Source organism: Pelobates fuscus, chromosome 6 (assembly GCF_036172605.1).
Source record: "Pelobates fuscus isolate aPelFus1 chromosome 6, aPelFus1.pri, whole genome shotgun sequence".
NCBI classification, from domain to species: Eukaryota; Metazoa; Chordata; class Amphibia; order Anura; family Pelobatidae; genus Pelobates; species Pelobates fuscus.
Window position 1 is genome coordinate 221,784,703 of NC_086322.1, and position 11,433 is coordinate 221,796,135.

The following is an 11,433-nucleotide window of genomic DNA, read 5'->3' on the forward strand; positions in this document are numbered from 1 at the left end:
TATTTAGAAATTTACCAGTAGCTGCTGCATTTCCCACCCTAGTCTTATACTCGAGTCAATAAGTTTTCCCAGTTTTTTGGGGTAAAATTAGGGGCCTCGGCTTATATTCGGGTCGGCTTATACTCGAGTATATACGGTATACACACATATTGCCTGATACATACACACCCATACACACATATTGCCTAATACATAGACCCATAAACGCACACTGCCTAATACATGCTCACTGAATAATACTTACATCCATACACACATACTGCCTAATACATCCATCTGCACACACATATTGCACAATACATATATTGCCTAATATATACACCCATACACGCACACTGCATAATACATAAATCCATACACACATACTGCCAAATACCAGACATCCTAAGTCTCCCGGTAGTTCAGGGAGACTCTTGCATGTTGAATGCGGTTCCCTGACACCCGCAGATCATACACAATATCACACACACAATGAAATCTATAAAGTGACTTCTGTGCATGTCAATATGTGTGTGTATCTGTGTGTGTTTCAGTGTGTGTATCTGAATGTATGTACCAGTGTGCGTTTCAATGTGTGTATCTGTGTGTCAATGTGTATGTGCCAGAGTGTGTGTATGTGCCAGTACGCATATCTGTGTGTCTGTGTGTGTTGGTGGAGGGGGGGGGGGGGGGGGAGAATGAGCGCAAGCATGTCAGGGGGAGGCGAAGTGATCGCACATGTACACGGGGGTGGCGTAGTAACTTGTGAAGCCACCTCCCTGAAATGCATTTTTGCATGTTGGGATGTCTGTAATACATAAATTTTACATGAAATATATATTTTAAAGCTGTGATAATAATATTTTCATTAATTTGGTGGGATTTTATTTATAACATTGTGGGATTTCATTTATAGTAATGGGTTTACGTTAATTAATGTTACAGTGAACCTGTCTAAAAGGTTCACTGTAAGAAACATTTTTTTCATTATAATCTATCAAATGTATTATGAATATAATTGGTTGCATAGTCACTCGCACACAATGTCACTTACACACTCTAACATATACTCTTACTGAAGTATACACACGTCACACACTCTCACTAACACACATTTATTAAGTATATACACAATGTCACTGACACACTCTCACTAACACACTATTATTAAGTATACACACAATGTCAGACAATAACACATTATTATTACATATACACACAACGTCACTGACACACACTATTAAGAATACACACAATGTCACACACTCCCACTAATACTCACTATTATTAAGTATACACACAATGTGCGACAATCTCACTAACACACACTGTTAAGTATACACATAATGTCACTGACACTATTAAGTATACACACGTCTCAAACTCTCACTAACACACATTATTCAGTATACACACATACACACACACAATGTCTCACACTCTCACTAACACACACTGTTACTGAACTATACACACACAATGTCTCACACTCTCACTAACACACACTCTTACTGAACTGTACACACACAATGTCTCACACTCTCACTAACACACACTATTCAGTATACCCACACACACAATGTTTCACACTCTCACTAACACAAACTCTTACTGAACTATACACACACAATGTCTCACACTCTCACTAACACACACTCTTACTAAACTATACACACACAATGTCTCACACTCTCACTAAGACACACTATTCAGCATACACACACACACACACAATATCTCACACTCTCACTAACACACACTATTCAGTATACACACATACACACACAATGTCTCACACTCTCACTAACACACACTCTTACTGAACTACACACACACACACAATGTCTCACACTCTCACTAACACACACTCTTACTGAACTATACACACACAATGTCACTCACACCAGTTTAGTCACACTTTATACACACACACAAACATACACAATATGATCAGCCCCCTTGGGCTCCATGTGGGCCATACCTGTGCTAGGGCTGTGGAAGCAGGCTATGCTCACTGTGCACTGCTATCCTGCTCCCCCTAGCAGAAACAAAGGGGAGACTTCCTGCAGGCTGGAGAATGGTTCCTCCTCCACAGCACTAGAAGTCTCCCCTTCAGCCTGCTTCCTGCTCCCTCCTCCCTCCAGTGTCTGTGCGTGTTTACAGGCATGGGGATTCCCCTGCCTGCAGGATCCATCTGCTCAGGGGCTGGGCACTCAGTAACATGGAGGGAGCCCAGCGAGCAGTAAGTTCACTTTCAATTGGGGAGGCACAAAGAGGGGGAACAGCCTGATCTAGGGGGGGGGGGGCATGGCCCCCTCTGCCCTCCCCCCCCCCCCCCCATGGTGCCCATAAAGCAGTGCCAGGTAGGGCAGAGTTGGCACCTGCTTAGAGATATAGGTTTTAGACCACCCAGGTGCAGTATACAAAATAAATGTAGTAATTACTTCCCTTTCGTTAGGTGTAGGTATAGCAAAAGGATTCCTCTCAATCCTCAAAACAACTTTAGAAAATATAAGAAATACCTAAACCTATAAAACAAAAGAAAATACGCTCATAGGGGATTAACGTCAAAACATAAATTGCCCCTTAATAATAGGTCTCACTCACAAAATTGAAGTGGTTTTCAGGCACATCAAATGTGTGGATCTTCACGTCAGGTGCAGGAATGTAAGAACTGGAATTACGCGTCCCTCTCCTTTGTATCAGATGAGCCACGTGGTTAGACCGGCTTACCTTGATGGCAGTTGCCTGATCTGCCAACAAATGCCGATGACCGGAGGAGAGGGGGACGGATAAACCAGGCGGCGAGGGAGGCTGTTCTTGCAGTCTCTCACTCCTCCCTTGTGCGCCCTCTATGTTGCTGGGAGCCGGAATATGACATGGGTGGGAGGAGTGAGGAGCTTCCCCACACTGGACCCCAGGGAAGTGAGTGTTTGAGTGTTTGACTGTCAGTGAGTGTGTGTATGTGTGTCTGTCAGTGAGTAAGTGTATGTCTGTCAGTGAGTGTCTCTTTGTGTGTGTCTGTCAGTGAGTGAGTGTATTTATGTATGTTAGTGAGTGTGTGTGTGTGTGTCAGTGAGTAAGTGTATGTCAGTGAGTGTCTGTGTGTGAGTGTCTGTCAGTGAGTGAGTGCATGTATGTCAGTGTGTGTGTCTGTCAGTGAGTGAGTGTATGTATGTCAGTGTGCTTGTGTGTGTATGTGTGTCTGTCGGTGAGTGAGTGTATGTCTGTCAGTAAGTGCCTGTGTGTGTGTGTGTGTGTCTGTCAGTGAGTCTCGGGCGCGCTCTTAAAGGGACAGTGGGAGCCGAAATGTGAAACGGTCTCCCATTGGCCCCTGTCATTCTACATTCCCCATACACTCACGTTTTGGGGGCGTGGATATGACGGGGCCAATCAAATTGATTACTAGGATATTTATACTTACCTCTCCCTTAACTCCCTGCCCTATCATGGTTTCTGATTCAGTTTCCTTTAGCGCTTGTATTGTTCAGTTGTGGATTTGAACTTGGCTTTGTATTTGACTCAGTTTTTCTCTTTATCCCTACTTTGTCTTGTTTGCCGGCTTACTGCTTCCTGTGTACCAGTCCTTGGCTAGTTCTTGTTTTCGCTGTCTCTCTGTTCCCTTGACCTTGGCTCGTTTCTGACTCTGTCACTTCTCTGTTCTACGTCGAGTCTGGCCATTATAAGGTCCAGTAAGACGTGTCTGCTTTATCTTGTCTATTGTTGGACTAAATCTTGCGTGTTGGGGTACACTACCGTTACATTACGATAGGGCCATGGACCCCGCAGATTTAGGTCAGCAAATGGCTTCTCATGAGGCTAGATTTGTAGAGCAGGATCATCGTATGGATCAGATGGCTCAGGCCATCCAGACACTCTTATCTAGAACGGCTCCGGTACCCGTACCAGCTCCTCCGGCACCCCTTGTACCAGATACGTCTACCATGCCTAATGCTTCTGCACATCTAACCCCTCCACCCAGGTATGGAGGGGATGCAAAGACATGCAGGGGATTCATTAATCAAGTGGAATTCCACTTTGAGATGTATCCACGTTCATTTCCCACTGATAGGTCTAAGTTTGGTTTCCTTATGCACCAACTTACAGATAAAGCACTTGAGTGGGCAAATCCTATTTGGGAGGCTAATGGACCTATGGTGCATGATTTCAATAGCTTTCTTACAGCTTTTCGTAGAACCTTTGACACAACTAAAAGGTCGAAGAATGCCGCCAGGGCATTAATGAGAATTAAACAGGAATCTAGGTCTGTTGCCGATTATGCTATTCAGTTCCATACCCTTGCTTCACAGGTAGATTGGACCAACAATGGGCTGACTACTGCGTTCATGGAAGGTCTATCTGAAACTATATTGGATGAGGTAGCAGCCAGGGATCTTCCTATACCATTAGAAGATCTCATCGACTATCTCATTGATATAGATAATAGGATTCGTGACAGACTCTATACCAAGACTAGGAATAGACGCCTTGTTACACTTAATACTCCTAGAGTTGCTAATCCTGAGAGTTCCAAGGTATCAGAGGAGGAACCCATGCAATTAGGGGTTGCTAAGCTCTCTGATGCTGAAAAATTGTATAGGAGAAAGGGGGGACTTAGCCCTGATGATGGGATCAATAGATATGTGCCAAGGGCTCCCATCAGGGCCTCGGGCCGAAGACGCGTGGTACGCCGGCAACACAAACCCACAGGCTGCTGGTGAGGGAATGCTGAGTGGAGGGATGCACGGCGACAAGGCCCCATTCCTCAGAGATAGCACCATCTCACCTTCTGGCGTAGGCTGAGTTAACATGTGGACAAGCTGCGAGGCATATTGCCCTTAGTTGCTGCATATTATTACTATTTGTGCATAGTCAGACCTAGAGTTTTATGTAGCATATTTTAGGGGATTACCTGTGAGCATTATACTCCGACCTAATGGGCATTCTGAGTTAGTCAAAGGCTAAACCAGCTAGTAACCACTGGTTTATGAGCTGTAAACTACGTACGCTTTTATATAGAAAATGTACTATAGCGTAACCCCAAAAGTAGAAATGTGCTATCACCAAGAGTGTACCTCACCCACTCAACATAAAATAAGCTTTTAACATATGCTCATGTACCCAGTTAAATTAGATAACAGTAGTAGTGTATACAGCCGTCCAGTTAAATTAGATAACATACAATACTATTTCCGTTCATCATGTTGCAATTACCTGCTGAGATGCAGGACCCTAATGCTCAATACTGCAATAATACCAGTGGTCTACTCTTGTGAGTCATTCCTCAGCAAGTTAAATAGTAATACTACAGACCATATCTCACCCTATACTTAGCCTATTGCATTTTGAAAGCTCCTGATTACTTATACTCCACATGTCTAGCTGGCCCTTTAAGCCTTGTTTATTGCCTAAACAGTTACCAGATTATTTTGCATGCTTAATACTGCAGGGTCATCCTAGGCTCAGACATGTTGGCTTTGCTACCTTACTCTGTTTTTGCTTGTTCTATATTAAAAATGAGGCTGCTATGCTCAAGGTTATATTGTAGGCTATAACGGTATAACTAAAATATGTTCCTCTGCAAAAACCCATTCTCTTTTTTCTGTAACGTAACCATTTGCCTCAATAAAAGAAAGATTGACAAAAAACAGACAGCATCGATGACACACATGCACTACACACACACAATGCATACAATACACAAACCGGCATTGCATTAATTACGCACGCTGCATAACATAATTGATGTTGGCATGCTTTTGGTGCGGGGGAGGGGGAGCATTTCATCCTTGGACCCAGGCAGCATAATGTCTTGGGCTGGTCCTGGTTCCTCACGCTATACATGAGGACGTCCAGCGTCACCCAAAACCACATAGGAAAGCATTGTACAATGCTTTCCAATGGGGGATGTCCTAATGCGAGCATGGAGGCGGTGCCTGAACCTACCCCAGGTGGGGGAGGGGGGAGGAGAGCTAGAGGGAGGGAGCACTATAAGGAGCTATAGTGCCAGGAAAACCACTTTGTTGTCCTGGCATTATATTTTCCCTTTAATGAACTGGGGGAAAACATACAATTATTGTAGGAAAAATAATGGCTTTCCATTTTAATAATTTAAATGTAAAATAGGAAGCAAAAGCGAGATAAAATGAGATTAACGTAAAATGGATACAATCAGTCTTACATTATTAAGAAATGCAAATCTAACTTTTCACAATATATATAACATCCGGTTTGGCTGATTGCTACTTATTTCTCAATATGGAAATTCATTTAAAAAAATTAAGAGAGAGAGCAAACAGGCTATATGCATCTCAATCCCTATAATGAGATGCATCATTCACCGTGTGCTTATTGATATTTACTGCAATATTTTTAGTGTTATTTTCTCATAATTATGATTAATCTGATATGAAACAATTTTATTTTCATTTTAACAATAGCAGTGGAATTGCACAGTGTATGTTTCTCATTTGATGCTGTTGGGATTAAAGAGACTATGTTATATATGAAATATTACAGTGAAATGTACACTAACAGTGAGCAGAGATGAGTTTAGAACCAAAACAGCTGAGCTGCATTAAACTCAATGGGAAATGTGTTTAGGTAGTTTAGCATAAATTTCAATAATTTTACAATTCTCTGTTCAGTAAATACGCTCCATAGTCTTAGATTAACCTCTCTATGACAATTGTTTTTTCTCGAGTCTCTGTTAATGACGTAAAATAAATTTTGGCTTTTTAATGTTCCAATCTAATTGAATTGCAATATATATGTATAGGGCAAAATACAATCTGTTTAAGAGCAATGTATGCACATGTAATATATTTTGACATATAACTAGAACCCAGGAAAATGGCAAGATATTATATGTACAATCCTGTCTATAACCACAAACCCATGTGCTATAACCCTCTGATATATGCAATACATCTCCCAATTAATTATTTAGCACTTTGCCTCTTCACTGCAACTCTTCCCTATATCATCACATGACCGACTTTGTCATATTGCTCCATCTATTCTGACCCATATGTTGTCACATGCCCCCCCATATAAGGTCATATTGCTCATTTATGTTGCCCTATATTTGTCAAATTGTCCTCCAATTGCCTCATATATTGTTACGTAGTCATTGTATGTTGTCATTTTTTCCATACAAATTGCCCCAACTCACTCTCACATAAAGACATACAAAGGGAGTTACACACAAAGGGATGTACAGGTAGAGACACCCAGCGAGAGACATCAATGTAAGGGGCTAGATAGAGGATGCCACAAGTGACCACCAGATGTTGCTCGAGTGTGCAGAGGCACATGTACTTAAAGGGAACTTAAAGGATCACTATAGGGTCAGGAACACAAACATGTATTCCTGACCCTATACTGTTAACACCACCATCTATCCCCCTAGGCCCCTCATGCCTCCATAAATATAGCAAAATCTTACTGCATTAAAGCCAGAATCTATAACTCTGCATGCAGTTTGCCTCAAAAAAAAAAAAAACAAGCAGTCTGCTGACATCATCAGAAGTGGTGGCCTGATCCAATTAAAATGCTTCCCCATAGGATTGGCTGAGACTGACAAAGAGGCAGATCAGGGGCAGAGCCAACATGATTCAAACACAGCCCTGGCCAATCAGCCAGAGGCGTAGCGTGGAGGGTGCAGGGGGGGCCGGCCGCACCGGGCGCAACATCTGGGGGGGGGCCAGGGGCGTATTAGCCGCGAGGCAAACAAGGCATTTGCCTTGGGCGGCATTTTCCAGGGGGCGGCAAAAAAAGCTGCCCCCAAATGCCGAAGGCAAATGTCTTGTTAGCCTTGCGGCTAACAGACATGCCGGCGGGCTGCTAGGCTGGGCGGGCGGCATTGGTGGGCGGCCGGTGAGGGAGCACTTCCTCTGAGCTGTCTGCTCAGCTCCCTCGCGCGCCGCAGAGTGAGGCTGGGAGCCGGAATATGACGTCATATTCCGGCTCCCAGCCTCACTCTGCGACGCGCGAGGGAGCTGAGCAGACAGCTCAGGGGAAGTGCTCCCTCGCCAGCCTGCCGCCCGCCAATGCCGCCCGCCTAGCAGCCACTGGACCACCAGGGAGGAAGAGAACCCTCTCCCCCCCCAGCATTTCCAAAGGTAAGGATGCTGGGGGGTTAGATTTAAAAAAAATTTAAGTTTAAAAATGTGAGTGTGTGTGTGTATGTCTGTTAGTGTGTGTGTGTATGTATGTCTGTTAGTGTGTGTGTGTCTGCTAGTGTGTATGTATGTCTGTTAGTGTGTGTGTGTGTATCTGTTAGTGTGTGTGTATCTGTTAGTGTGTATGTGTGTCTGCTAGTGTGTATGTATGTCTGTTAGTGTGTGTGTGTGTGTGTGTATGTATGTCTGTTAGTGTGCGTGTCTGTTAGTGTGTGTATGTATGTCTGTTAGTGTGTGTGTGTGTGTCTGTTAGTGTGTGTATGTGTCTGTTAGTGTGTGTATGTGTCTGTTAGTGTGTGTGTGTCTGTTAGTGTGTGTGTGTCTGTTAGTGTGTGTGTGTGTGTCTGTTAGTGTGTGTGTGTGTGTGTGTGTGTGTGTGTCTGTTAGTGTGTGTATGTGTCTGTTAGTGTGTGTGTGTGTGTATGTTAGTGTGTGTGTCTGTTAGTGTGTGTGTGTGTGTGTCTGTTAGTGTGTGAGTCTGTTAGTGTGTGAGTCTGTTAGTGTGTGAGTCTGTTAGTGTGTGAGTCTGTTAGTGTGTGTGTGTGTGTGTGTGAGTCTGTTAGTGTGTGTGTATCTGTTAGTGTGTGTGTGTATCTGTTAGTGTGTGTATGTATGTCTGTTAGTGTGTGTGTGTATTTGTTAGTGTGTGTGTGTCTGTTAGTGTGTGTGTGTATCTGTTAGTGTGTGTGTGTCTGTATGTCTGTTAGTGTGTGTATGTATGTCTGTTAGTGTGTGTGTATCTGTTAGTGTGTGTATGTGTCTGTTAGTGTGTGTGTGTCTGCTAGTGTGTATGTATGTCTGTTAGTGTGTGTGTATGTATGTCTGTTAGTGTGTGTGTCTGTTAGTGTGCGTGTGTCTGTTAGTGTGTGTATGTGTCTGTTAGTGTGTGTGTGTGTCTGTTAGTGTGTGTGTGTCTGTTAGTGTGTGTGTGTGTCTGTTAGTGTGTGTGTATTTTAGTGTGTGTGTCTGTTAGTGTGTGTGTGTGTGTGTGTCTGTTAGTGTGTGTGTCTTTTAGTGTGTGTGTCTGTTAGTGTGTGTGTCTGTTAGTGTGTCTTTTAGTGTGTGTGTGTGTGTGTGTGTGTGTCTGTTAGTGTGTGTGTGTGTGTGTGTGTGTGTCTGTTAGTGTGTGTGTGTGTTAGTGTGTGTGTGTGTTAGTGTGTGTGTGTGTGTGTTAGTTTGTGTGTGTCTGTTAGTGTGTGTGTGTTAGTGCATGTGTGTGTGTCTGTTAGTGTGTGTTAGTGCGTGTGTGTGTGTCTGTTAGTGTGTGTGTTTCTGTTAGCTAGTGTATGCGTATCTGTCAGCGAATGAAACAATACATGTGCTTGAGGGGTAAGGGTTTCTTTAACTAATCTAGTGGAAGAGACTCAAGTGCTAAAATCCACGGGTTAGGGTGCGCAAATTACTTGCCTTGCCCCGGGTGCTGACAACCCACGCTACGCCACTGCAATCAGCATCTCCTCATAGAGATGTATTGAATCAATGAATCTCTATGAGGAAAGTTCAATGTCTGCATGCAGAGGGAGGAGATACTGAAAGTTTGGATGCATTTTAGGCAGCCATGACCCAGGAAGGATCTATAACAGCTATCTGAGGAGTGGCCAGTGAAGTTATCACTAGGCTGGAATGTAAACACTGCATTTTCTCTGAAAAGCCAGTGTTTACAGCAAAAAGCCTGAAGGTAATGATTCTACTCACCAGAACAAATTAAATGAGCTGTAGTTGTTCTGGTGACGATACACCCAGTTCCAAATTATTATGCAAATTCTATTTAAGTGTCACAAAGATTAAATATTTTGTTTTTCAGGTTAACTCATGGATGGTATTGTGTCTCAGGGCTCTTTTGATCACTGAAAACAATCTCAGACACCTGTGATAATTAGATTGCCATGAGCCCAATTTAAGGAAAAACTACTAAGGGAGGGTGTTCCACATTATTAAGCAGATCACCATTTTCATGCAATATGGGGAAGAAAAAGGATCTCTCTGCTGCTGATAAGAGTGAAATAGTTCAATGCCTTGGACAAGGTATGAAAACATTAGATATTTCAATAAACTTAAGCGTGATCATCGCACTATTAAAAGATTTGTGGCTGATTCAGAGCACAAACGGGTTTGTGCAGATAAAGGCACATTGAGGAAGATTTCTGCCAGATCCATGCATCAAATCAAGAGAGCAGCTGCTAAAATACCATTACATAGCAGCAAACCGATATTTGAAGCTGATGGTGCCTCTGGAGTCTCACGGAGATCAAGGTGTAGAGTCCTCCAGAGTCTTGCAACTGTGCATAAACCTTCTATTCGGCCACCACTAACCAATGCTCACAAGCAGAAACGGCTGCATTGGGCAGAAAAATACATGAAGACTAATTTTCAAACAGTCCTGTTCACTGATGAGTGCTGTGCAACCCTGGATGGTCCAGATGTATGGAGTAGTGGATGGTTGGTGGACGGCCATCCTGTTCCAACAAGGCTGCGATGTCAGCAAGGCGGTGGTGGAGTCATGTTTTGGGCCGGAATCATGGGAAGAGAGCTGGTCGGCCTCTTTAGGGTCCCCAAAGGTGTAAAGATGACCTCTGCAAAGTATGTGGAGTTTCTGACTGACCATTTTCTTCCCTGGTACAAAAGGAAGAACGATGCTTTCCATAATAAAATCATCTTCATGCATGACAATGCACCATCTCATGCTGCAAAGAATACCTCTGCGTCAATGGCTGCTATGGGGATAAAATGAGAGAAAGTCATGGTGTGGCCTCCATCCTCCCCTGACCTCAATCCTATTTATAACTTCTAGAGCATCCTCAATCAAAAGATCTATGAGGGTGGGAGGCAGTTTACATCCAAACAGCAGCTCTGGGAGGCTATTCTGACATCTTGCAAACAAATTCAAGCAGAAACTGTCCAAAAACCCACACGTTCAATGGATACAAGACTTGTGAAGCTGCTATCAAATAAGGGGTCCTATGTTAAAATGTAACGTGACCTGTTAAAAGGTTTAAAAAGTTAAAATGTTGTTAAAAGTTTGATTGAAATAGCTTTTGATTTCAGTAAATATGCTGCAAACACAACAAATGACAATTTTCAGTTCTTTACAACCTATAAAGTGTTTTGAAACTTACTGTGCATAATAATTTGTAACAGTGCATTGTACGTTTTTTATGTTTAAAAAAATACTGTTATCATTAGGTTTGTTCAATAAAATTTGAATTGTACTCTTAATAGTTGATAACATGAGAATTATGCTGACTGTTATTTACATCAATTATTTAGGTAA

General features: G+C 42.8%; 1 long non-coding RNA gene across 1 annotated transcript in view; it reads right to left on the reverse strand.

Annotated features, from left to right (window-relative positions):
• Nucleotides 1–2,788, reverse strand: part of LOC134614706 (uncharacterized) — a 52,111-nt gene extending 49,323 nt beyond the window's left edge. The window contains exon 1 of the long non-coding RNA XR_010091265.1: nt 2,713–2,788. This is a non-coding gene — a long non-coding RNA (uncharacterized LOC134614706). The remainder of the gene's footprint in view (nt 1–2,712) is intronic.
• Nucleotides 2,789–11,433: the final 8,645 nt, after the last annotated feature.